This window comes from Arachis hypogaea, chromosome 12, assembly GCF_003086295.3.
Source record: "Arachis hypogaea cultivar Tifrunner chromosome 12, arahy.Tifrunner.gnm2.J5K5, whole genome shotgun sequence".
Lineage (NCBI taxonomy): Eukaryota > Viridiplantae > Streptophyta > Magnoliopsida > Fabales > Fabaceae > Arachis > Arachis hypogaea.
This window is the reverse complement of record NC_092047.1, coordinates 14,476,002-14,491,258: the sequence shown is the minus strand read 5'-3', so window position 1 is coordinate 14,491,258 and position 15,257 is coordinate 14,476,002. Positions and strand designations below refer to the sequence as shown.

Genomic DNA, 15,257 nt, shown 5'->3' with positions numbered 1-15,257 from the left:
TTTACATTTATCAATACAATTTAAAATACACTATTTCAAAGCATTTAGTAATTAAATTTACCTATTTGCAATCGGAAAGATTTGAGGATTGCCAAGAATCGGCGCAATAAATGGTAGACAGATCCAAGCCCAGGTAAGCAAAAGTGTCAGCGGACCATCAATCTCTTTACAGTCGACACGAGTTGTCCTACACAACGCTCTATACAGGTGTGCCAGGCATGCCGATCCCCAACTGAACTGTATGATCCTGGCAAAGTTACGGAGTAACGGCAGAAACTTCCAGTGCACCCCTGCCCCAGACTTATCTCCAAACACGATGGTCCCAAACAATAGCATTATGTGGCACTTCACGTACCTCTGAATCTGAATATCATCAACCAACACTAAACGATCTTTCAATCCTCGAAACCACGTCAACTTGATGAAACTTCCCCTACAGTCTACCTTCCTAGGTGCAACACCAAACTGATCTAAGCATTCACCCTCTAATGCCTTATAACTATTGAGTGTCGGTCCTGTAACTGGCAGACCATTCGTCGAAGACCAAGAATTAACGCCACGTCCTCCAACGTCACGGCACACTCACCAACCGGAAAAGGAAATGTGTGGGTCTCAGGGCGCCATCTCTCGATCAGAGCATTAATCAATGCCAACTGACATTGGACAATTTCAATCTGTGAAACATGATAAAAGCCGGTGTCCCGTAAATACCCCTCCACTATTGGATTGTACCGATCCAGCGGCATGTAGTGGTCACATTGCAACATTCTAGAATCCTAAACACAAACATAATATTAATTAATTAACAAATAAAATTTAACAGAATAAAATTTTCATTATCAAATAACCAATAAAACATATCCACAATCAATAAAAATAAAAATAATAACAATACTTTATATAAATAACTATTATAATATACTAATACTCAAATAACTATTCTATTCTATTCTAACAACATACATATAATAATAAATCAATCATTAGTCCTTTATTAAATATTTATATTAAACTTATAACAAAAATAATTAATTCAATAATTTTTAATTCATAATATTTATTTTACTATCGTACGAACGAAAGCTTAATAATAAACATTATTACTAAAAAAAAATTATTTATTACTAACAATTAATACTAATTAACTTATTTATTATCACACATAGAACAATCTTAATATTAGTACTATATTCTAATAATAATTAAACCATCAGACGCGTAGTAGTAATAACAATTATTATTATTATTATTACAATAAATTCATTAATAACAATTAATATTAATGATTTTATTTATCATATCTCCATTTTTAATAACAGTATTATTATTATTGTTGCAATTATTCTATTAATAACAATAGTTAATTTATTATCATAATGTACCATAATCCTTCCTTCTAAACAATATTATTACACTAATCTTTAATTTCTAACATTTGCATTATAATTTATTATTACAAATCTCTAAAATTATTTTAATTAAATTAAAATATTTAAAAATTATTACTACACTAATTTCTAACATTATCATTATAATAAACTACTAATCTCTAACATTATAATTATTATTTTAATTAAAATAAATTTTTTTGAAATAAAAACTTACATAGTTAGGATGATCAAGATAATTAACAATGTAGAGCTCCGAACGATTGATATATTTTATTCTTCTTCTTCTAGGCATTGCTAAAAATGAGTGGTCTAATTTTTTTTTTTCAAAGTTTCATCAATGGAGGAGAAAGAATGAATGAAGCTGGTGATGGGGTTGAAGGAGAGGAAGATTCGTATTGCTGGTTCGAAAGTGAAAGGGCATGGGGGCATTGATTCAAATTGGGAGTGTATACATTCTAGTGGGGGCTCATCAACCTGCATGCGCGACACGTGGATGGGGGCACAAATCGGACGGTCTGATTTGTGTACCTTCCCAGCCCCTGATCGGACCGTCCGATTACTGGCGTCAAATCGGACCGTCCGATTTTTTCATCGCAGCCGTCACATCTGCGTGAAGCACCATGGATGTCCATAACCGTGTCATACTCCATCTTCTCCCCAATATATAAAATAAAAAAGTGTAGTTAGTGTTCGTGTTGCGCGTCTGTGGGTCTATATATATAAATTTAATTTTGATGCATTATCAGGGTAAAGTAGTTTATATACATCGATTTAATAATGCGATATTATATCAATAAAAATAATTATATTTTATATTCATTGCATAAATAATTATATAAAAAGATAAATATAATTACACAATTCTATAAAATAATTTATATTGTTAGTATATTAAAATTAAATTCATATATATAGGTAAATATTTATTTTTTGTTTTCTTTATATACAAATCTTTTATAATATAGTAACACATAAATGTATTACATATCTAAGATATTAGACACCAAAAAAATATATTTAGAATATTTTTAAAAATAATGTTAAAATATAAATATTAGACATGAAATATATATTTTTTGTCACAAGGAAAAAGTATATAATTTTTTTAATTTGGGATCAATTTTTTTAACTAAAATAGTTGATAAAATAAAAAATATTTTAATCACTCTTAAATTAATATATATATATATATATATTTCAAATTATAAATTTAATGTTTTTACCTTAAAAGAAAGGCCAAAAAAAATTTTAAATGAAACTTTTTTTAGAGTTATGCGCTAAAATAGGATTGGACAGTATTATATGTAGATATGAGATTTGGGGCTTCTCGCACTAAGAAAAAATATTTTGAGTTTTTTTATGTATTAAAAAAAATCTCGCATATAGCGAGAAGAATGTTTTAGAGTAATTATTCAAATCAGTCTCCGAAAATTTTAAAAGTCGACATTTTAATTTCCAAAAAAAAATTAATACACATATCAATTTTCATAGTTCTTTTCTACCGGCTAAAACAGTCCTTAGACCAGTTTTTTTGTTTGTCGCTATCAAAAAAAGCTAAAGTAACACGCTCAGTGTCCAACGTGTTCGGTATGATATACACGTGTTGTGGAAGACAAATTAGTCCCTGTCCGTGTCATCAAAACGACAATGGTTACGACGGTTGTGGACCAAACGGTGCGTTTCCTAGGAAGCATTTGTATGAGAGGTAGCATCTTCTTTGTCAAAGCTTTTGAAATCCTAGTTTATGAACAACTTGATTCTATTGGACACAGGTTGAGCAATAATGACACCAAGCAAAGGAAATTCGTCTTTTTCAAATTACCTTGGAGAGAGACACAATGGTAGCTATAGTTGTAGCAGCATCAGACACGGTGGCCTCAATAGCTTAGACAAAGTTAAAATTCCAATGGAAAACACCCAAAATACCTATGCGATTTGTATGTAATAATCTCCATTTCAAAAACTCATAAAAATTGGGATAGACTGTTTTTTAGATGCCCACTTTATAAAGTAAGCAATTGTAGGGTTTCTAGTAATTTAAGATTTATAAGCATTGTGTAAAATAATGTGTTTGAGGTTATGAATAGAAAAAGTTTTCTTATTGCATGTTTTTTGTATGGGTTGACCAAATTGTTTACATCAATCTAAAGAATAATGGTGCTATGGATAATGTTGTCATGGGTGGTAGTGAGGTTGTTACTAATATTTCATCCACAGGTGCTGCCGACAATGTTGGATTTGAATATAAACCAATGGAGTTGCAAAATAAAATTGACTTGTTAGAAATTTAGAAAAATATAATGAAAAAAGTTGAGACAAGGGTAGATGTTTAAATGTAGTATTTGTTATCATGTTCTTGTCATTGTTAGTGTTGAATTTGTCGGTTGCAATAACAATTTTGTAATTGATATGTTAGATTCATTTCAAGAGTTCAGTAATAATGCATCTTGTATGCAAATTTGTATGCATCTTTTGTGAATTAAATGCATGTGAAATGAAAGAATTTATATAATATCTCACCTAAATTTTTTTTTCCAAAATTGTTTCCTTCATGACCTTTTTTAATCCAAATCCATAATCATATTGCTATGTCATATAGCCAACTAAAAACATAGCAGCAAATGAATTAGAAAAAAAAATACCACCAATATTTTTAATAGAAAATATACTGCTCTAATGTCAAGTAGCAAATTTAAAACATAAGATAAAAGTTAGACATTACATCTAGTAATAACAACATAGTTGTCATAATAGCAACTTAACAAGATAGTAACCAACTTAAACTAAAGCCAGAAATCGATCATACATGAACCGAAACATGATCCAAAAATAAGAGTTTCATTCACAATAATCTGTCATCAATTCCTAAATTCAGAGTATTTCAAGTTCAGATCCTTGAACTTGAAATCTCATAACCAAAATACAAATTGAACTAAGTCATCAAAAAAGCATAATCATTTGTCTTCAGGCTGCATAGCTGATAAATTTCTATTTTATGACGATTTTTTGGATAAAAAACGTGGAGTTTATTAATTTATCTTGCATTTATTCATAGAAAATACATAGTTTTGTAAAGTTCTCCTAATTGTGTTTAATTGTGAAAAATATGCTTTTTATGCTTGAAAATTATCAAATCTAATTCACTTTTATTCCATTCGATACCTTACTATATTTGTTTGAGTGATTGAAGGTTTAGAAGACAAGGATGGCTTGAAGAAATGAAGAAAAAGCATGCAAAAGTGGAGAATTCATGAAAAAAATAAAGATTGTAGAATTTCATGGTTGTGCGTATACATGTCTTGTGCATACACATCACCTAGAATTTGTGCGTACACATGACTTGTGTGTACGCACGAGTGGTAGCACGTGATTTACTTAAGTAAATACATGGCTTGCGATTTCAGGCTCAATTTTGGCCCAATCCAACTCATTTCTGATGCATATAGAGGCAAGACCCAAAGGGGACCAACCAAGGAGTGATAGTAGTAGTGTAGAATCATGCTTTAGGTCAATTCTAGAGAGAGAAGTCAGAATTTAGGATTTTAGTTTAGTTTCTTCTTAGATTTAGGTTTTAATTCTTGTTTTAGTGTAGCTTCATTTATATTTTCATGTTCTAAAATCTTAATTTGCCTGATTTTATTTGTTAATTTCTTTATTTGTTAATTTTAATTTATGAAAACTTGTGTGAATTCTAATTTTTCTTTAATGAAATTTAATGTTTTCACATTCATTGTTGCTTGTTTGAATTGTTATTATTGGACTAAATCTCCATTTTGGTCCCTTAGATTCACGTGATTACTCATTTTGGTGCTCGAAATTTAAAATTACCTATATTGGTCCTCTAGATTTAGATCCGGACACTAATGTGGTCCATCAACCCTTTCCGATGATGACTCAGCAAATAGAGTGCCATAGTGGCACCCTCTCTACCACGCTGGACCCTCTTTAAACGACGTCGTTTACTCCTTTAGCACACAAATAAGTAAAAAACGTCGTGGCTTGTATATGAAGGAAAAGAAACGGTTTTGACCCTATACAAAATATTTATCTTCTTCTCTACCTCCATCATTCTTCTTCATCTCTAATCAATGGCGCCAGTGAAGAGTTTCTGAAATTATTCATCGCCCAAGTTGAACTAACCCACGGCTAGGTTAGAGCGAAAATCACAGTATTTCAAAGGAAGGAGGTTGCTCCCCTCTCGTTTTTAGCCAAGGTAATCGTTAATGCTGGGGTTTAGTGGTTTTAATTTTTTTAATTTATTTTTGGAATGCATGTATGATCGTACTCTATGGTGCTAGTGTTCTTGTCAATAGAGAACCTTTATGCTTTGTTGCAACTATTTTTTCTAGGGTGTCTTTGATTGCTTATATGTTGGGTTGGGTTGTTGGGGTGCTTTGTTTTTTTATGAATGGAACAGGGGATGATGTTGATGGGTTAGGGCTATACAATTTTAAACTAGTTTTTGGATTTTGGTTTTCATCTCTTACACTAAAATTCAAGTTGAATGGGACATTTATCAACATGCATTTTGAAGAAAAGGATTGCAGTTAAATTCTTAGAAGAAAATTATTGTTCATTATTGTTCAACTGATTTTTAGATTTTGGTTTTCATCTCTAAAGTGCAAAAAATAGTGTATAATGTATAATATTTGTCTGTGACTTTTAATTTCAATGATACATAATTTTAAGCTAAGATTATATTATCTCTTTTTTAATTATGTAGATGACTGAATTGATTGATATTATGATACATCACGGGAGTAATTTCCAAAAAAATAAAGAAGACAGATTGGTTTATTCTCCAGATAACAGGGCTTGTTTAGGTGATCTTGATGTGGACACTCAGGACGTATTTTATGCGAAGAGCTACTACAAAGAACTTGGTTGATGCAGGAGCATGTATCTTTATGTTTATGTCGTTAATTAAAGTAGTCTAGTTTAGCATATATTATTATATTATGTTATGAGTTAGTCCCACATCGCCCGAGTCATGAAAGTTTTCCTTCCCTTACTAGTAAAAATATGCGTATGTAGCCCTTTTATTCATCATAGTTAAATTGATTGAGTATATATTTAAATAAGCTGTGTGCTTATTTTCCTCTAAACTCTTTGAGAGTAAGAGGTGCATCCTTGGCTTAGCCAACCAAGGTGGGTTTATGGCTATTTTCACCATAGTGGGTTGCTAACCTCGCCAAGATTGGTGAATCTAAACTATGTCACCATAGTGGAATTGTTAACCTTGCCAAGATTGGTGGCCCAAGTGACGTCCCGGCGTCAGTTTGGTATCAGAGCAAGGTCGGTCCTCGTGGCCTTCACCTTGCTTTAGTAAAATTTTATTTGGTTCGTGGGTACGGTTTTTAGTGCGGTTCGCTCGCTGTTGGTACGAGTCGTCATCAGTACGAATCAGTACGAATTGGTGATTATCTTCGTTCATTTCCATTATCATTGTGCATCCTCATCATCATCACAACATCAACATCCAAGCATCAGTCTCATTGCATAGTAGTAAAAGATGGCTCCGAAGCGTAGAACTACTCAAGAGATTGAAATGGAGGAGTTACGCCATCAAGTTAAGGAGTTGCAAGAGCAACTTGCAAAACATGAAGCTGCTCAAAATAATCATGGCAGGAAGAGTGATGACAGTTCTTCTAGTGAAGAAGATAATGCAAATCCATTCATTATTCTTCTTCGTCTGAAGATTTGTCCACACGAAGAGTACGACACAACATGACTCACAAAGTTAAAGACTTAGGAATCAAAATTGATGTTCCTGAGTTTGAAGGGAGACTCTAACCAGATGATTTCATCGACTGGCTTTGCACAATGGAAAGAGTGTTCGAGTTAAAAGACATTTCAGATGACAAGCGCGTGAAGCTCGTAGCAATCAAGTTGAAGAAGCATGCGTCAGTTTGGTGGGAGAATCTCAAGCGTTAGCGAGAAAGAGAAGGAAGAAGAAAGATCAAGACACGGGATAAAAATGCGTTGTGAGCTCAAGCGCAAGTTCCTTCCTGAACATTATAGGCAAGACACCTTCATCAAATTTCATAATTTGAGGCAAAAGTCGTTATCTGTGGAAGAATATACAATGGACTTCGAAGAGCTGTTTATGAAGTGTGACATTCAAGAGCCTGAAGAACAAACAATTGCTCGTTATCTTGGAGGACTGAACACAGAAATTTTTTATGTTTTTCAGTTGCAACCATATTGGACCTTGGATGATGTCATTAGGATGTCTTTAAAGATTGAAAAACAAAAAACACAAAGGAATAACACTCAGTCGCTGAAGAACAAAAAATTCATCCTTGATGTTCAACAAGAAGTGAAGACAAAATTTTTTAAAGGCAACAAGGAGCGTAGATCATCAGGTAGGAACTGCTTCAAATGTCAAAGTTTTGGGCATATTGCTGCTGATTGTCCAAACCGAAGGATTATCACTCTTGTCGAGGAAGAGGTTAATGAAGAACCAATTCAGGAATAAGAGGAGGAAGGTGAGGTTGACTATGCTATTGAAGAAGTTCCACCCGATTGTGGAGAAACTTTAGTAGTTTGTCGAAACTTAAATACTGCAAGGGTAATAGAAGACGAGAGTTGGCGACGCCACAACATCTTTCACACAAGATGCACTGTTGAAGAAAAGGTTTGCAAGGTCATCATAGACAATGGAAGTTGCAAAAATATTGTTTCAAATTATATGGTAGATGAACTGAAACTTCCAACCGAGTTACATCCTCATCCTTACAAGTTGCATTGGTTAAAAAAGGAGAATGAAGTTAAAGTAACAAAGTGATGTTGTGTCCAATTTTCTATGGGAAGCAAATACAAGGATAAAGTATGGTGTGACGTCATCCCGATGGACGCGTGTCATTTACTGTTAGGACGTCCTTGGCAATATGATCGTCGAGCTATTCATGATGGTGTTAAAAATACATACTCCTTTATCAAAGATGGCAAGAAGATTGTATTAACTCCGTTACAATATGTAGATGGTCAAAAGAATCAAGTTGAGCTATGCTTTTTCACATCTTTCAAATGCACTCACCAATGAAATCTTTCGCCAATACAAGATCAGTATTTTTCAACCCAGGAAGGATGATGCAGGACCCCTTTCCAACCCAGGGAGGATGATGCAGGAGCATGTATCTTTATGTTTATGTCGTTAACTAAAGTAGTCTAGTTTAACATATATTATTATATTATGTTATGAGTTAGTCCCACATCGCCCGAGTCATGAAAGTTTTCCTTCCCTTACTAGTATAAATATGCGTATGTACCCCTTTTATTCATCAGAGTTGAATTGATTGAGTATATATTTAAATAAGCTGTGTGCTTATTTTTCTCTAAGCTCTTTGAGAGTAAGAGGTGCATCATTGGCTTAGCCAACCAAGGTGGATTTATGGCTATTTTCACCATAGTGGGGTTGCTAACTTCGCCAAGATTGGTGAATCTAAACTATATCACCATAGTGGGGTTGTTAACCTCGCCAAGATTGGTGGCCCAAGCGACGTCCTGGCATCATTGGTTATGGTGAGATACAGAAGTGCTGGTGGTTTGTGCTCTGGAAGGAACCTAGAAGTTGGTTTGAGGAATCTAGACATCGATCATGAACTCATGAAAATGTGTTACCATGCTCAGAAAAACAAAGGGTTGGTTGAAGTGTATTATGAGCATGGGGTCTTACTTCCTGAGGTATTAGAAGGTGGTACTAATGTTGTCTACTTGGACGATGAAGAAGATGTTGGGTAGGGACCAAGTGAGGCTCCAATTCCTAATTTTAAACCCACTTTAGTTGATGCTTCCCTTCCAAATTCTAAGCCAAATGAACAAGAGTCTAACTCCAATCTTGGGCTAAGTGCAACTCCAACACCCACTCCTACTACTGCCAACATTTTTTTCATACTTAAACCACAACCATCCCAGCCTACCAATGTTTCTAATAAGCCCAACAGCACTACCAAGTCCTCTAACTTCCATGATCACCAAGCCTACAACAAACCCAACTAAATCCACCAAATCCACTAACCCAAAAACGTCCACCAAGCCCACAAACCCAACTAAATCCCCCAAGACCACTAACCCAAAACCATCCACCACGCCAACTAACCCAAAAAAGTCCACCAACCTGATGAGCGGATATTTTATACGCTTTTTGGGGATAATTTCATATAGTTTTGAGTATGTTTTAGTTAGTTGTTAGTCTATTTCTATTAGTTTTTAGGAAAAAATTCATATTTCTGGACTTTACTATGAGTTGTGTGTTTTTCTGTAATTTCAGGTATTTTTCTGGCTGAAATTGAAGGAGCTGAGCAAAAATCTGATTCAGGCTGAAAAAGGACTGCTGATGCTGTTGGATTCTGACCTCCCTGCAATCAAAGTGGATTTTCTGGAGCTACAGAACTCGAAATGGCATGCTTCCAATTGCGTTGGAAAGTAGACATCCAGGGCTTTCCAGAAATATATAATAGTCCATACTTTGCACAAGAATAGACGATGTAAACTGGCGTTCAACGCCAGTCCCCTGCCCAATTCTGGCGTCCAGCGCCAGAAAAGGATAAAAAACTGGAGTTGAACGCCCAAACTGGCATAAAAACTGGCGTTCAACTCCACAAATGACCTCTGCACGTGAATTGCTTAAGTCTCATCCCCAGCACACACCAAGTGGGCCCCAGAAGTGGATCTCTGCATCATCCATCATAGTTATCCAATTTTTGTAAACCTAGGCTACTAGTTTAGTATTTAAACAACTTTTAGAGACTTACTTTGGATCTCATGACATTTTAGATCTAAACTTTGTATTCTCTGACGGCATGAGTCTCTAAACCCCATTGTTGGGGGTGAGGAGCTCTGCTGTGTCTCGATGAATTAATGCAAGTATTTCTGTTTTCCATTCAAACACGCTTGTTCCTATCTAAGATGTTCATTCGCGCTTAACCGTGATGAAGGTGATGATCTGTGACATTCATCACTGATGAGCGGATAATATATACGCTTTTTGACATTGTTTTTAGTATGTTTTTAGTAGGATCTAGTTACTTTTAGGGATGTTTTCAATAGATTTTATGTTAAATTTACATTTCTGGACTTTACTATGAGTTTGTGTGTTTTTCTATGATTTCAGGTATTTTCTGGCTGAAATTGAGGGACTTGAGCAAAAATCAGATTCAGAGGTTGAAAAAGGACTGCTGATGCTGTTGGATTCTGACCTCCCTGCACTCAAAGTGGATTTTCTGGAGCTACAGAACTCGAAATGGCGCGCTTCCAATTGCGTTGGAAAGTATACATCCAGGGCTTTCCAGAAATATATAATAGTCCATACTTTGGCCAAGAATTGACGACGTAAACTGGCGTTCAACGCCAGCCTTCTGCCCAAATCTGGCGTCCAGCGCCAGAAAAGGATCCAAAACCAGAGTTGAACACCCAAACTGGCACAGAAAGTGGCGTTCAACTCCACAAATGGCCTCTGCACGTGCTACACTTAAGCTCAGCCCAAACACACACCAAGTGGGCCCCGGAAGTGGATTTATGCATCAATTACTTACTCATGTAAACCCTAGTGACTAGTTTATTATAAATAGGACCTTTTACTATTGTATTAGGCATCTTTGAACGCATTGTTCTTAGACCATGGGGGCTGGCCATCTCGGCCATGCCTGGACCTTCACTTATGTATTTTTAACGGTAGAGTTTCTACACTCCATAGATTAAGGTGTGGAGCTCTGCTGTTCCTCAAAGATTAATGCAAGTACTACTATTTTCTATTCAATTCATCTTATTTCGCTTCTAAGATATCCATTCGCACCCAAGAACGTGATGAAGGTGATGATTATGTGTGACGCTCATCACCATCTCCCTTACGAACGCGTGCCTGACAAACACTTCTGTTCTACATGAAATAAGCTAGAATGAGTATCTCTTAGATCTCCTAACCAGAATCTTCGTGGCGTAAGCTAGAATGATGGCGGCATTCAAGAGAATCCGGAAGGTCTAAACCTTGTCTGTGGTATTCTGAGTAGGACTCAATGATTGAATGACTGTGACGAACTTTAAACTCGCGATTGTTGGGTGTTAGTGACAGACGCAAAAGGAGGGTGAATCCTATTCCAGCATGATCGAGAACCGACAGATGATTGGCCGTGCTGTGACAGAGCATGTGAGCATATCTTTCACTGAGAGGAGGGGATGTAGCCACTGACAACGGTGATGCCCTTGCATAAAGCCAGCCATGGAAAGGAGTAAGACAGATTGGATGAAGATAGCAGGAAAGCAGAGGTTCAGAGGAACGAAAAGCATCTCTATTCGCTTATCTGAAATTCCTACCAATGATTTACATAAGTATCTCTATCCCTATTCTATTATTTATTATTCGAAAACACCATTATCAATTTATATCTGCCTGACTGAGATTTACAAGGTGACCATAGCTTGCTTCATACCAACAATCTCCGTGGGATTCGACCCTTACTCACGTAAGGTATTACTTGGACGACCCAGTGCACTTGCTGGTTAGTTGTATCGAAGTTGTGACAATTATGAATTAAGATCAAAGCACCAAGCTTTGGAGCCATTACCAGGGATTGTTCGAGCCTGGACATCACAATTTCGTGCACCAAGTTTTTGGCGCCGTTGCCGGGGATTGTTTGAGTTTTCGGCAAGCTTTTGGTCCGGTAACATCAGTGCCAAGTCTGACCCGGCAACAACGCCAAGTTTTTGGCGCCGTTGCCGGGGATTGTTTGAGTTTGGACAACTGACGGTTCATCTTGTTGCTCAGATTAGGTAATTTTCTTTTTGTTTTGTTTTCAAAAATTTTTCAAAAATATTTTCAAAAATCTCTCATATGTTTTCGAAAAAAATAAAAATGTTTTCAAACTTTTATTCAAGATTTTTAAGAATGAATTCTAGTGTTTCATGAAGCATGTGAAGCCTGGCTGGCTGTAAAGCCATGTCTAAATTTATTTGGACTGAGGCTTGCAATTTGTTATAAAGAGCAATATACTCTCGTGTTAAAGACTAAAGCTTGGTTGGCCATTGGCCATGTCTAGTGTTTTGGACTGGAGCTTTCATTGAAAGCTTGGCTGGCTAGTGAGCCATGTCTAATTCCTGGACTGAAACTTTAGACTAACATGGCAAGATTCCTGGAATTCATACTAAAAATTTTGGAATCCTTATTTTCCTTTTCCAAAATAATTTTTCGAAAAATATAAAATAAAAATCCAAAAAAAAAAAATCAAAAAATATTTTTGTATTTCTTGTTTGAGTCTTGAGTCATGTTATAAGTTTGGTGTCAATTGCATATGCATCTTGCATTTTTTCGAAAATATCATGCATTCATAGTGTTCTTCATGATCTTCAAGTTGTTCTTGGTAAGTCTTCTTGTTTGATCTTGATGATTTTTTGTTTTGTGTCTTTTCATGTTTATCATATGCATTCTTGAATTCTTAGTGCGTAAGCATTAAAGAATTCTAAGTTTGGTGTCTTGCATGTTTTCTTTGCATTAAAAGTTTTTCAAAAATATGTTCTTGATGTTCATCATGTTCTTCAAAGTGTTCTTGGTGTTCATCTTGACATTCATAGCATTCTTGCATGCATTCATTGTTTTGATCTAAAAATTTCATGCATTGCATAATTTTCATGTTTTCATAAAAATTTCAAAAATCAAAAAAATATCTTTCCTCTTTTCTCTCATCAAATTCGAAAATTTGGATTGACTTTTTCAAAAATTTTTAAAAATCAAATTGTTTCTCATGAGTCAAATCAAATTTTCAATTTGAAAATCTTATCTTTTTCAAAATCTTTTTCAAAAATCAAATATTTTTCAAAATTCTTAGTTATTTTCGAAAATTCCAAAAATATTTTTCAAAAAAATCTTTTTCTTATTTTTATACCAAATTTTCGCAAATAACATAATCAATTAATGTTTTGATTCAAAAATTTGAAGTTTGTTACTTACTTGTTAAGAAAGATTCAAACTTTAAGTTCTAGAATCATATCTTGTGATTTCTTATGAATCAAGTCATTAATTGAGATTTTAAAAATCAAATCTTTTTCAAAACTAATTTCTATCATATCTTTTCAAAAATATCTTCTTATCTTATCTTTTTCAAAAATATCTTTTAAAAATATCTTTCCTAACCTCCTAACTACTTATCTTTTCAAAATTGGTTTTCAAAATTTGTTTCAACTAACTAACTAACTTTTTGTTTGTTTCTTAACTTTTTCAAAACCACCTAACTAACTCTCTCTCTCAATTTTCGAAAATATCTCTCCCCTTTTTCAAAATTTCTTTTTAATTTATTAATTATTTCAATTTTTAAAACTTAATTTTTGAAAATTACTAACAATTTTTCAAAAACCATTTTCAAAAATCACTAACTCCTTTTTAAAAATAATTTTCAAAAATTCCCTCCTTCTCTCTCATCCTATTCTATTTATTCATTCATTAACTAACATCTCTTCCTCACATCATCACCAAATTCGAACCCCCTCTTCTATCTGTGTTCGAATTTCTTCCTCTTTTCTTCTACTTACATAAGGGAACCTCTATACTGTGGTAAAGAGAATCTCTATTATTATTATCATTTTTCTGTCCATTCTTCCTTGTCTTATGAGCAGGAGCAAGGATAAGAACATTCTTGTGGAAGCAGATCCAGAACCTGAAAGGACTCTGAAGAGAAAATTAAGAGAAGCTAAAATACAACAATCCAGAGATAACCTTTCAGAAATTTTCGAACAGGCAGAGGAGATGGCAGCCGAAAATAATAATAATGTAAGGAAGATGCTTGGTGACTTTACTGCACCTAATTCCAATTTACATGGAAGAAGCATCTCCATTCCTGCCATTGGAGCAAACAACTTTGAGCTGAAACCTCAGTTAGTTTCTCTGATGCAGCAGAACTGCAAGTTTCATGGACTTCCATCTGAAGATCCTTTTCAGTTCTTAACTGAATTCTTGCAGATATGTGATACTGTTAAGACTAATGGAGTAGATCCTGAAGTCTACAGGCTTATGCTTTTCCCTTTTGCTGTAAGAGACAGAGCTAGATTATGGTTGGATTCTCAACCCAAAGACAGCCTGAACTCTTGGGATAAGCTGGTCACGGCTTTCTTAGCCAAGTACTTTCCTCCTCAAAAGCTGAGCAAGCTTAGAGCTGATGTTCAAACCTTCAGACAGAAAGAAGGTGAATCTCTCTATGAAGCTTGGGAAAGATACAAACAGTTGACCAAAAAGTGTCCTTCTGACATGCTTTCAGAATGGACCATCCTGGATATATTCTATGATGGTTTATCTGAGCTATCAAAGATGTCACTGGACACTTCTGCAGGTGGATCCATTCACCTAAAGAAAACGCCTGCAGAAGCTCAAGAACTCATTGACATGGTTGCTAATAACCAGTTCATGTACACTTCTGAAAGGAATCCTGTGAGTAATGGGATGCCTATGAAGAAGGGAGTTCTTGAAGTTGATACTCTGAACGCCATATTGGCTCAGAATAAAATATTGACTCAGCAAGTCAATATGATTTCTCAGAGTCTGAATGGAATGCAAGCTGCATCCAACAGTACTCAAGAGGCATCTTCTGAAGAAGAAGCTTATGATCCTGAGAACCCTGCAATAGCAGAGGTAAATTACTTAGGTGAACCTTATGGAAACACCTATAACTCAACATGGAGAAATCATCCAAATTTCTCATGGAAGGATCAAAAGCCCCAACAAGGCTTTAATAATGGTGGAAGAAACAGGTTTAGCAATAGCAAGCCTTTTCCATCATCCACTCAGCAACAGACAGAGAACTCTAAACAAAATGCTTCTAATTTAGCAAATCTAGTCTCTGATCTATCTAAGGCCACTGTAAGTTTCATGAATGAAACAAG

At 34.8% G+C, this 15,257-nt stretch overlaps 1 non-coding gene across 1 annotated transcript; it reads right to left on the bottom strand.

Moving 5' to 3' along the window:
- Nucleotides 1–14,523: 14,523 nt before the first annotated feature.
- Nucleotides 14,524–14,631, bottom strand: LOC112731629 (small nucleolar RNA R71). The gene has a single exon (XR_003167400.1). It is a non-coding gene; the product is annotated as a small nucleolar RNA R71 (small nucleolar RNA).
- Between the last annotated feature and the right edge of the window lie 626 nt (nt 14,632–15,257).